The sequence below is a fragment of the Ascaphus truei genome, chromosome 2 (genome assembly GCF_040206685.1).
Source record: "Ascaphus truei isolate aAscTru1 chromosome 2, aAscTru1.hap1, whole genome shotgun sequence".
NCBI classification, from domain to species: Eukaryota; Metazoa; Chordata; class Amphibia; order Anura; family Ascaphidae; genus Ascaphus; species Ascaphus truei.
In genome coordinates, this window is record NC_134484.1 from 473,258,066 (window position 1) to 473,279,576 (window position 21,511).

General features: G+C 46.9%; 1 protein-coding gene across 1 annotated transcript in view; it reads right to left on the bottom strand.

Annotated features, from left to right (window-relative positions):
* Positions 1 to 18,913, bottom strand: part of LOC142488326 (uncharacterized) — a 188,686-nt gene extending 169,773 nt beyond the window's left edge. Inside the window, 2 exon segments of the mRNA XM_075588696.1 lie at positions 16,088 to 16,198; positions 18,528 to 18,913. The gene's annotated coding sequence lies outside the window, so the exon portion shown is untranslated.
* Positions 18,914 to 21,511: the final 2,598 nt, after the last annotated feature.

Below are 21,511 nucleotides of genomic sequence, written 5' to 3' on the forward strand. Positions count from 1 at the left end.
CTATTGAAAGGCTAGTTGGTAAAATGTGTCTCCCCTTCTCTAAGCCCATTATTATTGCTGGTATCTACCGCCCCCTTAAATCCCAACTACAATGCCTGACTGATATCCCTCTTTTTTGGCCCAATGTCTTCTCTGAATGGGATAAGTGAGCTGTTAGTTCTTGGGGATTTGAAACTCAATTGGCTTGATCCTAAAAACAACAACATCTGCGCACAATTCCAGTCACTAAATTTAATCCAACTAATTTCCCAACCCACACGGACAAACCTAAAATCTGGCAACCATTCTTGAAAGATTGTATACTATCCTCTTGTCCAAACAGAATCCAATACTCTGGTATCTCCTACCTGACATTGTAAGTGGCCATGCAATAGCTTATTGTGTAAGGAAAAATCAAACAACTCGTCAAGCCCTAAAGTTCTACTCGCTCGGAAATGTACAAACTTTAACCCACAATTTCTGGCTGACCTTATCAACTACCCTTGGTACCGAAACAACCCTGACCTGACCTGACCCTGATCCTGCACTTGATTATTTCCAGAGTACTTAAAACTCTGTGATACCCCAGCTCTGCAGAATAAGAGTACGGGGGATACACCTTCCATTGGTTACAACCTTATTATATTTTTCCGTTTTATGGCTGCCTTGTGGAAAAGTTACGTTAGGCTACTGTAGGTCCCCAGTGGCCACGGCGTGCGCGCCGCACACACGGTACAGTCTTTTATGGGGCAGGCTCCAGTCGGCATGATGTGCGACCGCCTTGGCCAAAAAACAAGATTTTTGTCATTTGGAGCAGCGGCCGAGCATTGGCTGTGTCACAGCGGCTGAAGGTGAACCAGCCGCGTGACGTCATGGCCACGCACCTGCTATGCCCCCTCGTCGGATCTTCTGCTCATCACGGGAAGCACAACCGCAGACCACTGGTAGCATGGTTGGTATCTGAAACCTTCCTTTGACACCTTCTGGTAAAATTAAGAGGGCATCTGCATCAAAACTTGCAGAATGGGTGTCCGCTGCTTGGAAGAAAATACCAAAAACAATAGTAGAGCACTCATTTAAGAAGTGCTGCATCACAAATTTACTTGATGGTACAGAGGACGATCTTCTGTGGGAAAACACTGACCTCAACAACTCTCAAAGTGATTCAGAAGAATCTTTAGACTCAAACTCTAACTCTGAATGTGATACCGAAGAATAAAGTGATATGTAATTGTATGGATAAATGTCTGCTAGTAAAAATATTTATTCTGCACATTTAATTTAGTGTTTTTTTTTCCTCAAATGTTTTTATTAAATCAAGGGTGCGTCTTATAATCGAGGAAATAGGGTAGTTGAGAACAGATTGGATTCCAGCACTCCGGGAATGTGGTAATACTATTGTATAGAGTGAACGGTGCAATAGGGCGGAGAAGAGAGACAGAGAGAGAGAGAGAGACACACACAGAGAGAGAGACACACACAGAGAGAGAGACACACACAGAGAGAGAGACACAGAGAGAGAGACACACAGAGAGAGAGACACACACACAGAGCGAGAGACACACACACACACACACACACAGAGACAGAGAGAGAGAGAGACAGAGAGAGAGAGACAGAGATATTAATAATACAGCATAAATGGGGATGCTATAGACAAATATCATAATATTTATTTTTAAGTGATGTAATTTGTGTTATAAATACTTTTTTTGATGTGTCCCGGTTTTTACTTTTGAAAGTCTGGTCACCCTAGCTGGCGGCCAACATCATGGTGCGTGCGGGGCCTGTGGAGGTATGGCGGCTGAAGAGAAATGGCTCCAAAGAGGCCAGGGGAGGAGCACGCCCCAGCGAAGTGACATCAAATGCGCTGCAGACTGGCCGGCACCGTGGAGTGATTGATGTTCCAGCTGCAGCTCCACGTTTTGCTGTGTCTGCTGCTGTTGGGGGAGAGGGGACAGGGGGCGAGAGGGGAGGGAAATTCCAGCAGGGGAGGAGGTGGTTCCCCTTTCAGACCAATGAGCTGCACACCCACTGGTAGCAGGGCCTTCCAGCACCTGGGAGGAGCCCGGAGCAGGCCCCAGCCTCATGAACACCTATCCCCAGGGAGCTCCAGCAGGACCAAGAAGAGATCAACGAAGCGCACCCGCCACCCCCCAGATAAACGGAGGGATGAAGGTCAGGCAGAGATGGCAGAATTGAGGGGCTTGGTAGGAGGATGAGTTTTGGGGGGCTGAAGGTTCTTCTTTTCTGCTGAAAATGTTTTTTTAGCAGCGCCGGAGCAGCGAGAATCGAGCCTGACATGGTGCTGGCTTCAAGTAATGGCTCTGAGTCAGAACAGGAGGAGGAGGAGGGAGGCGCAGGGAGCAAAGAATTCTTACCAGTACGCCGGTGCGACTTCACCCGGCTATACAACGACTTAAAGACCTTGTTACAGGAGATAAAGAGTTATGGAGGGATGTCAATGCCCTAGGGGCCAGAGTGGATGAATCAGAGGCCAAAATAGACCAAACAGTAAAAGCTGTCAAAAGGTCAGAGAGAAAGACCACTTCCCTGCAAACCCAAAATCTCAGAAATCCAAGAAAGGCAAGAAGATGCAGAAAACCGGGAACGCCGGAACAATGTGAGTCTACGGGGGATTCCGGAGTCAGTGACAGAGCTAGAGGACTTTGTAGCAAGATGGCTGGCAAACACCCTACCTGAAACCCCCAAGGAGGAACTCATTATGGATCGGTGCCACAGAGCACTCAGATCCAATCCCCACCAGACAGAACAACCCAGAGACGCCATCACCAGACTACATTACTACAAAACTAGAGAAAAAGTCATGATGAAGCTGAGGAATCAGCCCTCTATTGCGTTTGAGGGAGCCTGTATGCAGATCTTCCAGGATCTTTCCCCTAAGCTACAGCCTATTACAAAAATCTTACAGGACAACGCGGTCCGTTACCGCTGGACCTTCCCATTCGGCCTACTGGTGGTCAGGAATGAGAAAGCGGTATCCATGAGGGAGTTGGAAGAGGGGGGCGAGTTCCTCCACAAGCTGGGACTGAACAACTGCACCCAACAATAAAGTAAAGACTTACAGGATCCTGCGTGGGAGAGGGTGCGATCACCAGGGAAGAAGAGCCCGGAGACGGACACATAAAACACAATAAATAAATAAAATGGGTGTTACACTGTGACGATCGTGAGGGTTTGGCCCGGGATTAACGGGGTTACCCCCCCAATTGGCCCCCTCTAACCTCGCCAGGGAGACAAGGGGTTAACTGGGCTGAGGCCCAGAAATGTGATTTAACCCTTGTTATAACATGAAAATGCTTATTCTCCTGTGTAAATGTATTGTTGCTGGATCAGTGTCTGCATAACCCACCCACTGGGACTTAAGGGGTTAATCTTATATGCAGTGCTGAATAAACAGTTACCTGAAAACTGGTAATTTGGGAACGGAGGGGGCCAGCACCCTGATTTTTGGGGGCCGCCTCAGCGTAAAACCCCAAGGACACCCCTATTAAAAAATATAACGTTGTCATAAGAGGAACATATATTTTTGATATTTGTGCCTTTCTGGTGCAGTTTTGAAATGCATACCAGAACCAAATGTTGCCTCTGCCTGCCCTTTGTAATGCAAGCTTCCTCTCTGGAAGTGCAAAAGTGCATATCAAAAGGGACCCAGAGGATTCAGGTCTGGGCCCCAGTGAGCAAAAGGTAATTACCTAATTGTTTATGCGGGAGGCAGGCACAAGGAATAGTTAAGTGTAACAATTCACCCTTACAATGGAAGCCAAAAGCCTGCTTCAAAAGGTTTTATTGATGGGGCCAGGGTGGGGCTACCCCAAGCAGGATATCTGAATGGGTGACCTTATTAAATATAAGAATATTATGAGATGTCCTTGACTGAACATGCTAAGAGTTACATATTTGTATGCGTGGGATTTAGCATATCTTTTGGGGTCTAAACACTGTATATGTAACCGCTAAGAAATGCCAGATATTAATATCTCTATTAATTTTCAGATTACACTGTAATGTTTGGTCTCTCTGCGAGCGTCAGGTGTGACGGAATGTATTAATATATCTCACCTGCCTGTATGTATTATTGAACTCAAGTTAGGGAGTGATTTGCAGTAAATATGAAATTTTGGTTGAGTTCTGAAAGACTGCAACCCCCCCCCCCCCCCCCCCCTGTTATGATAATGAGCAGGGACGAGGATGTTTTTGTAAACGTGGTAACTCACACTTACACACCAAGGTTTCCTGCAGGAGTGAACATGACAAATGTCATCCCTGCTTCAAAGGGTTTATTGATGGGGGGGCTACCCCAAGCTGGAAGTCCAAAATGAGCTTCAAAAGCTTCAAAGGGACTTTTGCTAGACGGCACGGTGCCGTATCTGGGAAAGAGGGGGTTAAAATGATATATAAGTCAGAACCACCTTTTACCCATTGTTCTTCATGCAAATGGTTCTTCATGCAAATGTTCTTCATGCAAATGTCTTCCTGCATGTGTCCTGCATGTATTGCTGTGATGTCAACTGAAATATGGGAGAAGTGGCCCAGTCTGTATCCTGATGGCCTTCTGTCCTAATCTTAAAGTAAGTGTCTATATTTTGCTGTTATTTGTACATTATCTGGTGTGTTCACCTATCTTAAGGAATAAATACAATTTGTTATATCGAAGTCTCGTCCCAGTTCAAACCCAGGTATATATATATTTATATATAGTTTTGGTGTAAATTACAGCCTGTCAAAAGCTACCGTAACATACACACAATAAAGGTTCCAGTTCCAGTTGAAGTTATAGTTGAAAAGTTATTGTCCCACACAAGAGATCAAAATGTTCAGTCGGCGACCTGTTGGAAGCTAAAGGGAAAGTCTTACCTGATTACGATACAAAAGTGAAGCTGGAGAGGCCCCAGAGTAAGATGGCGGAACAAGTCTTCAGCGGTCCCACGGCTTAAAACGCAAGACCAGGAAGTAAGGAGAAGGCGGGAGAAAGAGGCGCGAAGACATCCTTCCTCAGCGGGAACCTGGGCCGGAATGAGGAGAGCCGGAGATATGTCACCACCACATCTCGCGAGACCGGCGGCCATCTTTGAGGGGGGAGTGAGGAAGATTGCGAGACCGCGAAAGCTCCGGAGGACGGATAAAAAAGGCGGTCGGACTGGCAGTCAGCAACAGGCCACAGAGGGGCGATCGGACAGCCGGAAAATGGAGAAGGGGACGGCTGCCTGAACGGGCAGTAAGAAAGGGCAAGAATGGCCCAGAAGGGGGGTAGAGAGGGGGGAGATGAGGAATGAGGAGGGAACGTACGAAATGAGGGAGGGTGATATGAGGAAAGGGGGGGGGAAGGGAAGGAAGAAGAGCCACAAGAGGGAAAAGGGGAGTTGGTGGAGGAGGGTGGGGGTCGGAGCTAAAGAGGGGAAGCATGTAGAAAGAAGGAGTGAGGAGGTGACATAAAAGGAAAGGGGGGAGACAGGTGAGATAAGAGGAGATGGGGAGGGGGAGAAGAGAAGCAGTAAGAAGGCAGAGGAAGTTAGTAGAGGGAGGGAGGGAGAGACAAGGAGTGGAGGAAGATGACACATGAAGAGGGGAGGCATGAAGAGGAAAGTGCAAGGAGAAGGGAAGAGTGGGGTGAGGAAGGAGACCATAGGGAGGTTTCTAGGTGAGAAGGGGAGCAAGCGGAAGGAAGAGAGGCAGGAATTCATTAAGGACAAGAGAATCGCCACAGAGGAAGGTGTATAGGAAGAGAAGTATAGGTAAGAGGGGCAGGACCCGCCGGAGGAGTGGGCACACAGGGAAATATAGAAACAAGAACTGGGGTTTGTGTGGGCACTTGGAGGACACAACAGTGCCATAATCCTGCACACTCAGCAGCGTCGGAGACGCACAAGAGATAGGGAAGGGAGAGAGGAGAAGGAGCGACACAGTAACAAGAGACAGGGGCCCAGGTTAGGGTCTGCGCCACCAGTTTGGAGGCCAGGCGGTTGGGAAGTTGGGAGAAAAAATAAATCTGAAAAAAACATGCCAAACTCAGAATTTTTTTAGATACCTCCAGATCAGAGCATTCTACAACAAATGCCCAATTCAGCTGTCACGTACTAATTTAGAGCAGCTCTGTTCCAGAGCAACGGACACAAGGGGACTAACATCTAGAATGTACAAAAAAGTGTTCTGTCCAAACACAAAGAACAACACAAAACTGGGTTACATGCAACAGTGGGAGAGAGACCTAGGAGAGACGTTAGAGGACGGACTGGGATAAAATTTTATTGGCAACAGCTAAAAGCTCAATATGCACCTCTTTAAAGGAGAATGCATATAAAGTCCTAATGAGGTGGTATCTTACCCCAATGAGATTATCTAAATTTGTCAAAGGCTACCCCCCATTGTGCCCTAAACAATGTGGGGAGCCGACCGACCTTCTCCACATGCTGTGGTCTTGTAAGAAAGTGGCTCCCTTATGGGAATACATTAAAGATTGGCTACAGAGGATTCTTAACCTCACAATCACAGGGTATCTCGAAATCTGAACACAAATTGATTGCACATTTTGCAACAGCCACGTGATGCGAGATCGCATCATTATGAAAACAAACAGAGATTCCATCCAGCCCCAAAATCCGAAACAGAATTTGGCAGGTATGTCAGATGGAACAGCTGACTAGTATGGTCAACGACACTGGCACAAACTTTCTAAAAGTCTGGGCACCATGGTTGGCACAGACGGACATCCCGGGGGTAGATGCCATCACAATACTGCACTGATAGATCTAGCTGCATTCCCCTATGACAGGGCAGACGCCACAATGACTGGTTAGTTGGACAGGTAAAGAAGGACAATTGTGATTAGGATAGGCCCTAGGTAGAGAACCCTATGAAAGAAGGAAGAAGGTGAACCATCACGGAGGAAGAGTCCGTATCCTGCCTCAGACTGCGGTGGTCTCCCCTTCCCCCCTCCCCGATTGGTCCTCCCAAGTGTTGTAAGTGTTAGTCCTGTAGGTCTGAAGTTTGACTTATCTATTCCGTTATATGTTGATTTAAGGGGTGTACAGAAGATTGACAATTAGTTGTGAGATAATGTATGTATTTCAAAAACCCAATAAAATCAGAGTTGGAAAAAAAAAAAAAAAGTTTCTCCACTAGAACAATATTCCGAAATTTTATCATGGTAACGATATATATCGCAATAAATTTGTTCAAATAAAAAAAGTCTGAAAATGTTCTAGTAAATCGAAATAAAATGTGTTCCAAAAAATACAATTTCCTTAGATTAGATTAAGAAACCATAATTACCAAACCATTTCCATGCCTACACTTCACCTTTTCATACCTACGCTGCTCCCATCACCATCATCCCCTCACTCACCTACACTGCTCCCATCTCCCCAACATCCTCTTCATCCGATCACTCACCTACACTGCTCCCATCTCCCCAACATCCTATTCATCACATCACTCACCTAAACTCAGGGCCACCGAGAGGGGGGGGGATAGCCGGTACTGGTGTCCCAGGCCCGGTGGCCGGACAAAGCAGTTGCCGACGGGCCCCAGCTCTCCCCACCCGCAGGTCTCTTCCTCTATCTCTGTCCTACACCGAGCCCTCTGATGTCATTAGCGTGCCGGGCCTTCTGACGTCGGCACGCTGGAAGTGAGCTTAGCCCAGCGCCGGCGCATGGCACCATGCATGGGCAGGCAGATGCATGCTGAAGTCAGAGAGTCTGGCGTGGGACCGTGAAAGAGGAAGAGGCCTGCAGGTGGGGAGAGCCAGGGCCCGACGGCTTTTTAATGTGTATTGGGGGAGTGGGGTATTTTTTCTGGGTATTGGGGGAGTGTTTTTTTTTTTTAACTGTGGATTGGGGGGCTTTTTACTGCTTATTGGGGGGGGATGGAGTGAGAGTGGGGTAATTGACGGAAGGAGGGGGCGAGTGAGGAAAAGAGGCAGCAAGGCCGCGCTATGGGTGCTGGCGTCGCGATGGAGAGTGCGCGCGCCCGCACATGCGTGCGGTCATCTCCCGCGCGATGTGTGAACATCCCTACGGCTGAGCTTCAGGAGATTAGGGACGTGATGGGAGGCGTGGCGAACGCGTCACAGAGCTGGTTCGCCCTCATTGGCTGAACCAGCTCACGTGACGCGACTCCAGCCTCTAATCTCAAAATCACTTGCATCCCCAAGATGCAGCCGCGTCGACGCGCTACAGCGTCACCAGGTGCTGCAACTACAACGCTACCTTCCATAGACTACCTAAGAGTGAACCATGAACACAACCAGACGGAGAGGAGAGAAACACATGCGAAGCAGGAGGGGGTTGCGTGAGGAAAAGGGAGTGAGATGGAGGGAAGAGAAATACATGGGAAGGGGGTGGGAAATAGAGGACGCTTGTGAGGTGGGAAATTGGGGGTGCCGGGTCCGGACGTAACTCGAGTCCTGGGCCCCAGGAAATCTGTCTCTGCGGCCCTGTCTACACTGCTCCCATCTCCCCAACATCCCCATCATCCCATCACTCTCACCTACACTGCTCCATCTCCCTAACATCCTCCTCATCCCATCACTCACCTACACTGCTCCCATCTCCCTAATATCCTCTTCAACCCATCACTCATCTACACTGCTCCCATCTCTCTAATATCCTCTTCAACCCATCACTCACCTACACTGCTCCCATCTCCCTAACATCCTATTCCTCCCATCACTCATCCTACACTGCTCCCATCTCTCTAATATCCTCTTCAACCCATCACTCACCTACACTGCTCTCATCACCCTAACATCCTCTTCCTCTCATCACTCACCTACACTGCTCCCATCTCTCTAATATCCTCTTCAACCCATCACTCACCTACACTGCTCCCATCAACCCAACATCCCCCTCATCTCATCACTCACCTACACTGCTCCCATCACCCTAACATCCTCTTCCTCACATTACTCACCTACACTGCTCCCATCCCCTAACATTCTCTTCATCCTATCACTCACCTACACTGCTCCCATCACCCTAACCTCCCACTCATCCCATCACTCACCTACACTGCTCTCATCTCACTAACATCCTTTTCCTCCCATCACTCACCTACACTGCTCCCATATCCCTAACATCCCACTCATCCCATCACTCACCTACACTGCTCTCATCTCACTAACATCCTCTTCCTCCCATCACTCACCTACACTGCTCCCATCTCCCTAGCATCCCTCACATATACTCCCTCCATTAAAAGACATTTCACTCATGTTTAATATATTTTGTAACAGACTTTATGACAAATCAAGAATTGTCAAAAAATCTGGTTTAATAAATGTTTTACATTTTTCATAAAGGGTGAGAGTGATGGAAGCAATGTAGGCGAGAACGGGTGAAGTGCAGGTATGGAATGGGACAGGTTAAGGGTTCCAGGGAGAGAGGAAGGGGATTAATAGTCCCAGTGGGGGGAGGGGGAGAGGGTAGAGAAGAAATGGTTATGGGTCCCAATGGGGAAGAGAGGAAGGGGTTATGGGTTCCAGGGGGAAGAGAGGAAGAGTCAAGTGCCCTGGGGGAGAGAGTAAAGAGTTAAGTGCCCAGGGAGTGGGGGGGGGGGGAAGAGTGAGAGGAAGGGATTAAGTGCTCATGGGGGGTGGGGGGAGTGAGGAAGGTGTTAAGGGTCCCATGGGGGAAGAGAGGAAGGGGGTTCAAGGTCCATTAGGGTGGGAAGAGAGGAAGGGGTTAGTTCCCCTAGGGGGGAGAGAGGAAGGTGTTAAGTGCCCTAGAAGGAGGGGGTGTGGAGGGGTTAACAAAAGGAAAGTGAGGACTTTCTACAGTACCTTTCACACCAGCCGCTGCCCTCACATGCTCTCTCTCCCCGTGCTACTCCAAACTCCAGCTTCCTCTGAGTCACCATTTAGAAGCAGGGAGTGACAGGGAGGACTCGGGAGAGAGAGGCAGAGACAGCACAGCGGCAGCTTCAAAGCTGCTCTCACTGCACCGGCATCCCAAAATATCGCGATAACAGGTAATCTCCCATATTGGAACACCGGGAAATTATGTTATCGTGATATAATGGTATCTCACCCAACACTAGGACATAGTAGATGGTACAGCACCCCAAACCTCACCTGAATAAACTAGACACCCCCTACAACACAGTATGCCACTTTGTACTACAATTTAATAACACACATCATTTAAAAATACTCCATGAACTAGATTGGCTATCCCTTGAGTCCAAACGCAAAATACATTTTTTTCCTTTCTTGCCTTCAAATACTTTCTGGGCAAGCTACCCGGCTACCCAAACACACAGATACCCAGCAAGCTCTCAGAAACCCCTCAAAATTACCACAATATATGTATATGTATATAAGTGTCAAAAGTAGTGCTACAGGACGTGGCTAAATTGTATAAAACAAGAAACAAAGAAGTCCAGAGCAACATCCAATGTGACAAAAATACACAGTGAAATACCTATATATCTCTTGAAAAAAGGGTCATTTAGTTTACCCTTTGGCCAAAGCGTATAAGCCTGCGAGCCACTTTCAAGAGAGAAAAAAAACAGAGCACTAGGTCCAAAACTGGCAAAGCCAGAAAAAAGTACAAGGATGCGTTCCCATAATAAAAAATAGCTTATTTTAATGGATCAAAAACCAAAACCTCACCAACGCGTTTCGGACTATTAATAGCTACTTTCAAGTCATGACCATAATATCACAGTTCCGAACACTAACACTAACAAGCTACCCGACTACAGACATTTCTTATCACCTGAGATCTGACTCCAAAAAACTGTGCACATCCTATGGTTCAACAAGGAATACAGTCGCTCCTTTTTCTGTTACCGTGCATCGCACGTCTGGAACAACCTACCAGAGACTCTTAAAACTGCCTCCAGCACAAGCAATTTCAGACTTCAGCTGTCGGACATTTTAATCTTGTCTGTAAATGTTACATACACCCATAATCATTATCTCCAACTGTCCATTAAATGTCTGTAAATTAAATGTATCATCTCTGTTCCATTAATGTACCAATGTATTGTCACCATAACTCAGTGCACAGGACATACTTGAAAACAACGAGGTAACTCTCAATGTATTATTTCCTGGTCATTTTATTTATAAATAAATTTCACATTTGACTCGTTCACATTCAAGATGTAGCTAAAAATCTGTTGTTTTTTCCTCCGAAACATTGTAACGAAACACACTTTCCTCTGTCCCTCCGCTGCTGCTAGAATCACTGTACTCGCTCCTAGGACCGCGCTTATAGTGCCGTCGATTGCGATAGCGACACGACAGGTGATGTCACCCGTTGCCATCGGCGAAAGTTATATTTCGCCGGGCGGCGGCATCTCGAGTTTCTGGCGATTTGATAGGTTCAAGGGCCGTCACATGACGCGACAGCCCTTGAAAAATGTAATTTTCCTGGCTTCCAGTTTTCGCGACGGCGCTCCGTCGCCCTTACTATAAGCGCACGCGTCAGCGCGTTTGTTTTCGGGCGATGTCGCGTCGCCGGCACTATAAGCATGGCCTAAATCTGTCTCACCGTCTCTCCTGGTGAAATCCGTTTCCTGACTTCCTATCAAATCCCGTATTACTTGCAACATTCTCCCTGTCTCTTTTAAGGCAACTGTATATACTCTTCCGCCCCTCTTTACATCCCAGAGCTAATTTCTCGCTATACACCTGCCCGACTCTGGCGTTCTGTTCAAAGATGTCTTCTGTATACCCTTTTTGTATCTGAAGTCCTCTCCTGCCTAAATCCAGTCTCACTCACTGACCCACATGGCTGGAATGTCCTATCCCCACAATATCCAACTTGCATTCTCTCTCCACCATTAAGACCTATCTTAAAACACACCTCTTTAACAAAGTATATGGGTATCACTTCTGGCTCATACTATACATCTCATATACACCGACCTTGACCAGTTACCAGAACACCCTCCAACAGACTCTAAATTCTTCCTACTTACCACTTAGATTGTAAGCTCTTTAGGGCAGAGACTTTTTGTCCTATTGCTACTTCTCTGAATGTAGAGCTTTTCCCCATTATGTGTTATATTACTATGTCACATGTATTGCTGCTGTAAAGCGCCATGTACCTGGATGGCGCAATATAAAGATATACTGCTGCGGCCCCTCCTATCCTCCTACTTACCCGTAAAAATGCGGGGAGGTTTTCAATTTGTGTCGGGGGTTTCTGCGCGTCGGCCGCATCACCAGACAAGCGCTAATTTTCGCTTATCATTGAAAGCGCCTGCGGCACCCGGAAAACAGCGAAAAAACGCCGCATCTGCCCGTGTTTTTCAAAAGCCCGCGGTGGCGGCCGCAGGAGGTTAAAGGCGGCCGCCACTGTACTTACAACAATAATATTCTCAATATAACCTTAGAAAAGACGTGTGTATTTTTCCTTTAGAACATGTAGCTTGTGATTTTATCCATGTTCATGTTGTAGACATTTCAGTTTATTTTGAAACAAATTAAATAAGGACAAATGAGGGTGTCGGGGTACTTACCACCAACAGGAAATGAATCTATTTCTCTCTTTATTGGGGTCAAATGTTCCCCAGTGTCTGCCTCTTCCATCTCTGACTTAATCTCTAACCTCTCCAGCACAACCACTGGAAAACCTGGCAATGAGAAAAGGAAAATCCATCCTGTAACGCTGGAGGGAGGGAGGGCTCTTCTTCTGATATTGATATAAAGAGAACACCTCTTGTAAAATAATGTGTTACTCGCCCTTCTGGCACAAAATGACTAAAATAGCTGGACATATTATATCTTACCTGCTGGTGGTTCTATAAGAAAAAACAGGATTAGTTTAGGTGTTTGACTCACATAACGTCAAAATAACCAGATATTTCATCCTTGCAGATTTCAAAGCCACCAAAATATCTCCCGTACTCACGTAACAAGCGTGGATCCATGCTGGTAGGTGGCAGTGCTCCTTTGGGAGTGCGGAGATACTGTAGGAGGTTCCTTGATGTATATTTTTTGGATGCCAAGTGTGCCTGTATAAACGAGAAACAGAAGAAAGATCATGTGTATGATCTGTTTTTAATGAACAAATATACAGAATTTAGTAAACCTTTCAAACCTAAGGTTTCTTACAGCAGAAGACTGCATACTACATATGGGCCTGTAAGAGGACATGTGCAGAGGTATGCAATGGAGACTTTAAGGTGAAATTAAATAAGGCTTTTATTGCGCCTGTTTCTTTAACACAAGAAAATCATCCAAACGTATGCAAATAAGGGGTCAAACAAAGCTTCTGTTCCACTTGGGAGTATTCCTAGTGAAACCTATGCAGTCCACAACTCCCTTTAGATTAGCATGTCTCCAAACCCCAAACATATATCTTGATATGTGCAGATATACAAAAAGTCTTAGAAAGGAAAGATTTATCTGTCTCTTGTAGGGGAAGGCTTCTTTGTTCTCCAGGTTTAGAAGTACTTCCCCCTGTGTCTTGCTGGCAGCTGCAGTCTCTTCTGACAGGCTCAAGACGTCTGTCTCCTTGTTCAGCTCACAGGTGTGCTAAGGAGTCTCACTTCCTGTCTCAGAGGCAGGCTTTTTCTAACACCTCTAAACAGCCAGGTGCTGGTCAATTAAACAGCACACTGCTGGATTAGAGGCAAGTTTTCTGAACAGGGTAAGTCCCCTGTAACAGGGCCTTTATCTTCAATAAACCTGGTGCTGTTTTCTCCAGTCCAGAGACTTTAAAAACAACCTCTATACTCTCTCAGGTGCAGGACCTCTGTATTAACCCAAACCCAGCTTAGCAAACTAGACACCTTCTACAATTCAATATGCCGCTTTGTCATCCAATGTAACTACAACACACATCACTGCGAAATGCTCAAAGAACTAGATTGGCCATCACTTGAGACTAGGCGCAAATTTCATCTCTCCTGTCTTGCTTTCAAATACCGTACCTCTTGGGCAAGCTACCCGTCTATCTGAACAAGCTCCTCACCCCTGCAACATGCAGCACTTATCTGAGATCTGACTTCAAGGGACTTTCCATGGTCCCAGTGTTCAACAAAGTATCCTCCTTCTCTTACCATGCACCTCACAACTGGAAGAACCTACCCGAGACTCTCACAGCCGACACCAGTCTAAGTTCTTTCAAAACTAAAGCTGTCTCACATTTTAATGTGGTCTTTAACTGTTACCTACGCCTATAACTTATTTTCTTTAACTGCAATCTCTTGATGTTTAATATTTAACCCTGTTTCCTAACATAATGTCTTTATATATAATATACAACCCTGTTCACCTAATGTACCCATGTCTTGGAAACCATGTATCAGCCATCATAACTCTGTATCAAGGACATACTTGAAAACGAGAGGTAACTCTCAATGTATTACTTCCTGGTAAAACATTTTATAAATAAACAGTGACATCTTTATATGATGTATATATTGTGACAGAGTCACTGTCCTCGTGGACTAGAGAGCTGGTGGAGTGTGTAGGTTCCAGTGTGCAGGAGGTTACATTCCTCTGTGGGAGCTTGCTGCACCTGGAACTAATTAAGCCAGCACTCCTAAATGAAGGTTTAAAAAGGCAGGAAATGCCCCTGCGCAGATGAGCTTGTTTCCCACAGGAAGATAAAGACCCAGGTTGTTCTGGACCCTTGGACTGCAGGAAACAGGCCTGCGGGGTTCAGCTGGGACTCCAACCCAGGATAAAGATTGCTACGGGTTAGACACAGCCTGATCCCCGGAACCGGTGTTTTAGGCTTGCTGAAGGGGCTACACGGAGACTCAGGGAGAGAATCCCTTCAACACCAGATAAGAACTTTATAACTTTCTTTTGCATAAAGACTATTATATTTCTTATTGGACTGTTGTATTGCAGCATATGTTTTGGGTTGGTAACCAGCTTAGCTGGTGGCCCAGTTAGAAAGGGCCAGAGTGTTTAGTTCGTTTCCCAAAAGGGAATAGGATTTCATTTTATTGTTTCTTTTGCCTTAAAGGGACGGTGTACCCATTCTTTAGCGATATTTGTGGATTAATAAAACCACTATAGTTAAGCCTAACATCTGTCTTAGTGACCCTGGCGCGAGGGCGTCCTGCCACAGTATGTATATTTTTATAGCACCATTTATGAACATAGTGCATCACAGCAGTAATACACGTGACATAATAAAACACATAAGGAGAATAAGCGTTTCAGACATGACAGTAACAATAAGAAAGGGGGTCCCTGCCCCGAAGAGGTTACAATCTGAAGGGTAAGAAGGGAGAGCTTACAGAGGCAGTAGGCGGGTGTTATGGTCAGTGTGTCTTCCCTTTGGAGCAGCAGTCCATAATAAATGAGTAAGAGCAAATAATGACAAGCGCAAACTAATTACTTATTTTACCAATATATACAGGGACCAAATAATTGAAGATCCTAATTAATATAAATAGTGAAATATACACACATACAATGTAAAGTGACGGAATATATATATATATATATATATATATATATATATATATATATATATTAAAAACTTCTAGTGAAACTGCAGCTCTGAGAAAATGTTTTTAAACAACACAGAAATATAGCAGGAAAACAAAGGGCAAGATCACCAGTGTGTGTAATAAACACAACAATACACAAAAACCGTGACAAAAGAGGTAGATGTGAAGTGAAAAGAGGGTGAATCTCCCACTCACATGTTTAAGGAGCAAGGTAAATCAATGGGGAGTATACTCCAGATATGGTGGTGCAAGCAACCAATGTATGGAAAAAAGAAAAGGCAAAAATAGTGCAATACAATAAAAAATAAAAAGGAAGAAAGGAAGGAAGGAAGGGGGAAGTAAAGCACTTACACAGACAGAGACGCAGGAAGAACTGGGTGGAGTTGCAGGGGAACGCTGGTTCTTCTTAGTGTCCTCTCTCTTTCCGTCACGTGGCTTGTCGCAGGCCGCGTGGAGAAGGCTTGACTGATTTCCAGAGCCTGATATAACAATGCGGACATGAAAACAGGATGCTGGGGTGAATGTGGCGGGGAAGGGATCAGAATATCGGAGCGCTCACTGTGAGGTGAGTCACCCAACAAACCACCAACCCCGATATCCCGCAACCCCCACTAAACCTGTGTCACACAGAGACCAGGAGCCTGGGCGCTACGCGAGTACTCACTATGAAGATGCCGTCAGAAGTGGAGCAGCCGTGGATCCGTCCCTTGAGCAAGAGTGTTCCAGCCAAGGTATGTAGAAGGGTATAAATGCAGAGGAGGCGGTGCACTGCTATCTAGATAGTAATGGAGTTACAAACGCAATTGAATGAAAAAAGCAGAGTTTAAAAAACGAGTACGGATGTAAACGTCTAAGCACAACTGACAAAGTTCCCACTAGGAACAAAACGCGTTAAAAAGTCAGGGCTCTTCTGCATTTATCCAAAAAAATAGCAGACTTCTTGCATAAATTCTACGCAGACCTATATAATCATTCAAACATGAACCTGGATCAGCAGGAAGGATTCTGAGAGGGGTGAGACTCCCTCAGCTTTCAAGAGAGCCGCAGAAGAAGTCTCTAGAGCAGTGGTGGGGAACGTCAGGGCCGAGGGCCGTATAAGGCCCTCGAAATCATTTGGTCTGGCCCTGCTAAGGCAACCGCGCGCCCGATCGGGAGGTGGTGTGAGGCACCGGCAGCCCTACACGATCCCCAGCAGCCACCGTACTAGCCCCAGCGATCCCCCAGCAGCCACTGTACTTCCCCCGCACTCCCCCCGCAGCATTCCCCGCACTTCCTCCATGCTTCTCCAGCAGTTCCCCCCGCACTTACCCCAGCATCCGCCCTACACGATCCCCCCAGCAGCAGCAGCAACTACCAGAGATAGGGGGGCGGGGTTCTGTGTGCCCACATGAATGCTGTGTGCCTGCCGTGTTCCTGCCTGTCTGTGTCTGTATGGCCCGCGAACTATGTTATAAATATCCAAATGGCCCTTGGCAGAAAAAAGGTTCCGCACCCCTGCTCTAGAGCGATTAAATAGCTTAAATCACTTAGAGCTTCGGGACCTGATGGTTACTCGGCCGAATATGTTAAACATATAACTAGAAATAACATCTGGTAGAGGAATATAAATCAAATAATGTCACTATGAGAAATCCCAGTAGGTTTTCGTTCCTCTAAGAGCAGGTGTGTGTGATAAATTGCATAGATTAGGAGCAGGGGTGCGCAAACTTTTGAAGCTGCGCCCCCCTGCCTGCGCTCCCCTTACCTTTTATGCCACAGTCATTTGACGCTGCGTTGCCATCACACCAAGCTTCCGAATCCCGGTAAGTGAAGTTGCAGGGGCCTCACGCGATCCCCCGGCACTTAATTTAAATGCTTTGGGGACGAGCGCTTGACCTCTGCAACCGCGCCCTCCAGAAAAATCTCCCGTACCCCAGTTTGCGCACCCCTGGATTAGGGCAGGAGTGCGCAAACTGTGGGGCGGCGCTTACAGAGGCCCCGCGCTCTTCCTGAAAACATTTAAATTAAATGCCGGGGGAATGGCGAAGGCCTCTGTAACTTCCCTTACCTTGGCTCAGACGGCTTCTGGCAATGCATCACCATGGCAACGTGGCGTCAACTGGCGCCCTGGGGTCATGTAACATCAGAACGCCGGGGATGCTAGCAGGGGGGTGGGAGGGAGCCGGCATGGGGGCGCAGCCTGCATGGAAAACGTTTGCGCAACCCTGGATTAGGGGACTTTCATAGGCCTTTATTCAAGACTTTACTCAGAAAGTTCCTTTTAATTTACTGGCACAAGAACTCTTGATATACAAAGGTGATACAAAATGGTGGTATTGATCACTCTCAGGGTGCTGGTGTTAACAATAGGCAGTATTGTGCCCCAGGACTGGCTGACCGGGGGAAACCCTGTGCCTGTTATCCAATTCTTACATACAGTGCAGAGTGGGGGCTGGTGGCAGATACAACAGATCTCTTCAAAAAAAGAAGTTGGGCATTTTTAGGAAGGAAAGGTGTACAGGGATATACCAAATAAGCAAATATGGGAAGGATGTTGATCCAGGGAGAAATCTTCCATTATCTAGTCAGGAAGTCGTTTATTTTTCATCTTATGAGACATCATTGGATGATGTGTCACTGGGGTTTTGTGTTTGCTTTCCTCTGGATCAAAATACTGTAAATACAAATATAGGATAAGTAACTGTCGTCTAAATTTAGCACAGGTTAAATTTGATGAACATTTGTATTTTTTCAACCTGATCTACTATGTAACTATGTACAGTCATTTTGCCTCTCACCGGGGTCTGAATCCTGAACAAGCAGCAGTACCGACACCATGTAAACAATAACACTGAGTTTGAATCAGTGGAACCTGGTTCAATTCCTGGTGTCAGCTCCTTGTGGCCTTGTGCAAGTCACTTTATCTCACTGTGCCTCAGGCACCAAAAACATAGATTGAAAGCTCATCTGGACAGGGGCTGCGTCTGTAATTATACTATGTGCTAATGAGGGAAACAAGTGCTATATTACAATACAGATTATTATTATTATTATTATATACATACAAATAAAGAAAACCTAAAAAAAAGGATTAAGCAGATATATTACTAATATCTGATGATTACCTTGTTGCTGCTTGTGAGTGAGTCCTGCCGGCCTGTGATTACTCCCTGTATTCCTCCCTCACTGGTCCCAGTCCCCTGCTGCCCAGTACATTAGTGGCTATTTGCCCAGACTGCAGGTCTCAGGAGGCCGGGATGTGAGCAGCTAATGAATGTCTGAAGCTTCCTATTGTGCAGGAGAAGAGGACAGTCCCACTACCCTTATGGGGGTTACTGCCCCGTTTATCCTCTGCCCCTCCTTTATCAGCCCCTCAGCAGCTGCTCATTTCTCCTGCATGATAACACAGCCCTGTCTGTACCTGGGGAGGGGACGCCTCATATTTATTCGGCTCTCTCCTGTAAACCAGATATTCCCTTCTGTGTCCCTCCCATCCCCCTGCTAGCTGTGTCCTCCCCTCTCTCCTGTGTCCCCTCCCCCTGCTGGCTGTGTCCTCCCCTCCCTCCTGTGTGCCCCCTCCCCCTGCTAGCTGTGTCCTCCCCTCTCTCCTGTGTCCCCTCCCCCTGCTAGCTGTGTCCCCTCCTGTGTCACTCCCACTGCTAGCTGTGTCCTCCCCTTCCTCCTGTCCTCCCCTCCCTCCTGTCCTCCCCCTGCTAGCTGTGTCCCCTCCTCCCTCCTGTCCTCCCCCTGCTAGCTGTGTCCCCCCCTCTCCTGTGTTCCCTCCCCCTGCTAGCTGTGTCCCCCCTCCCTCTTGTGCCCCCCCCCCCCCCCTGCTTGCTGTGATGTTCTGCCTGTGCTCACACCTCCCCTGCTTGTTCTGTGCAGACACAATTTGCATTTACACAGACAGGAGCTGATACACAGACCAGTGTGTAACCTTTTTTTGGTCAAGGAACCCTATAATTATATTGTGACATTCTGAGGGACTTCAACCCTCTCTAATTAGGGTGACCAGATTTACAAAAGTAAAAACCGGGCCCCAGTAAAAAAATGTTTTAAATAAAACATGATGACATCACCAACTGCGCCCCTTCTCCTATGTGTCTCTCCACCCCTCTCTGTCCCCCCTTCTCTCACACACAAACCCCAAATTCTCTCTCCCCCATCCCTCCATTCTCTCAGTCCCCCATCCCTCCATTCTCTCTCCCCCCATGCCCCCATTCTCTTCCCCCCCCCCCCCATGGCTCCATTCTCTTCCCCCCCCCATGCCTCTATTCTCTCTTACGACCCCCCATGCCTCCATTCTCTTTCCCCCCTATGCCTCCATTCTCCCCCGCCCCCATGCCTCCATTCTCTTTCCCCCATGCCTCCATTCTCTTCCCCCCGCCATGCCTCCATTCTCTTCCCCCCCCCATGCCTCCATTCTCTTTCCATCCTTCCCATTCTCTGTCTCTCTCCCCATTCTCTGTGTCTCCCCCATTCTCTGTCTCTCCCCAATTCTCTGTGTCTCTCTCCCCCATTCTCTGTGTCTCTCTCCCCCATTCACTGTGTGAGTGTCTCTCCCCGCCCCCCCCCCCCCCCATTGTGTGTGTGTCTCGCTCCCCCCATTCTGTGTGTGTGTGTCTCTCTCTCTCCCCCCATTATCTCTGTGTGTGTCTCTCTCCCCCCATTCTCTGTATGTGTGTGTCTCTCTTCCCCCTATTATCTGTGTGTGTGTCCCTCTCTCCCCATTCTGTGTGTGTGTCTCTCTCCCCCCATTCTGTGTGTGTGTGTCTCTCTCTCCCCCATTCTCTGTGTGTGTGTCTCTCTCTCCCCCATTCTGTGTGTGTGTGTGTCTCTCTCTCCCCCCATTATCTCTGTGTGTGTCCGTCTCCCCATTCTGTGTGTGTGTGTGTGTGTCCCATTCTGTGTGTGTGTCTCCCCCATTCTGTGTGTGTCTCTCTCCCCCCCATTCTCTGTGTGTGTCTCTCTATCCCCCCTCCCCATTCTGTCTCTCCATGTGTGTGTGTCTCTCTCTCCCCCATTCTGTGTGTGTGTGTCTCTCTCTCCTCCCATTCTGTGTGTGTGTGTCTCTCTCTCTCCCCCATTCTCTGTGTGTCTCTCTCTCCCCCCCCCAAGTGTTCACCCAGTGACCCTATGCTGGATACAATGGGACGTCCAGGTGGTGCATGAAGGGATTTGTGATTTTTGGGAAGGTGATGAAAATGGGAGTGATAGGGTGAGTGCAGTGTAGATAGTCATACTCTTTGTCAGAGAGGACTTGGAGAATTTTACCTTCTTCAAGCAGATCGTAGAGCTCTCTGAGAAAGGAGTTGGTTGTGTCAGAGTCCAATGAGATGTACGACAACCGATCCTTCAGTTGTCTAGTCGCCTCAGCACAGTAGTATGTGCGATCCAGAATAACGACCGCTCCCCCTTTATCCGCATTTTTGACCACAATGTCAGTGTTGTTTTTGAGGGAAGAGATAGCATGTCGCAGTTCTGATCGCAGATTGTCACCGTGCTGAGGATAAGCAGTAAATTGAATACCTTTCGCCAAGAGTGATAGATCTCTTTCAACCACCTGTTTGAACAAATTAATAGCATTATCATTTGTAGTATCTGGACAAAATTTGGATTTATTACATAGTCCTGATGATTGTTTGCCCAGAAAATTAATTTGTTAAATCAGGTGATTCTGTATGGTCTTCTGATAGTTCTATCATGTCACGAAGGAAACACTGATCGCGAAATATCATTTGGTTTGAGATGTCAAAAATTGGCAATTTGTGTTTGACATTTTTGCAAATAGGAGTCTGTGAATCTTTTGATGTTATGTCCCATTTGTATTTGTCTATTCTTGAAAAATCTTTTTAAGGATAATTTTCTAGTAAATTTATACAAATCTACAATAGTAGAGAAAAGATTAAAGTCTCTGCTAGGGGCAAAAGTCAGACCAAGATGTAATACTTTAAGTTCTGCCTGTGATAATTGATATTTTGAAATGTTGATGACGTTAGTATCTGTGACGACTCAGGAGATTCCTTCTCCTCCTTGTCTCTCTCTCCCATCTCCTGTTGCCCCTTCTACTCCTTCCCACTCATCTCCATTGCCTTCTACCTCTCTCCCT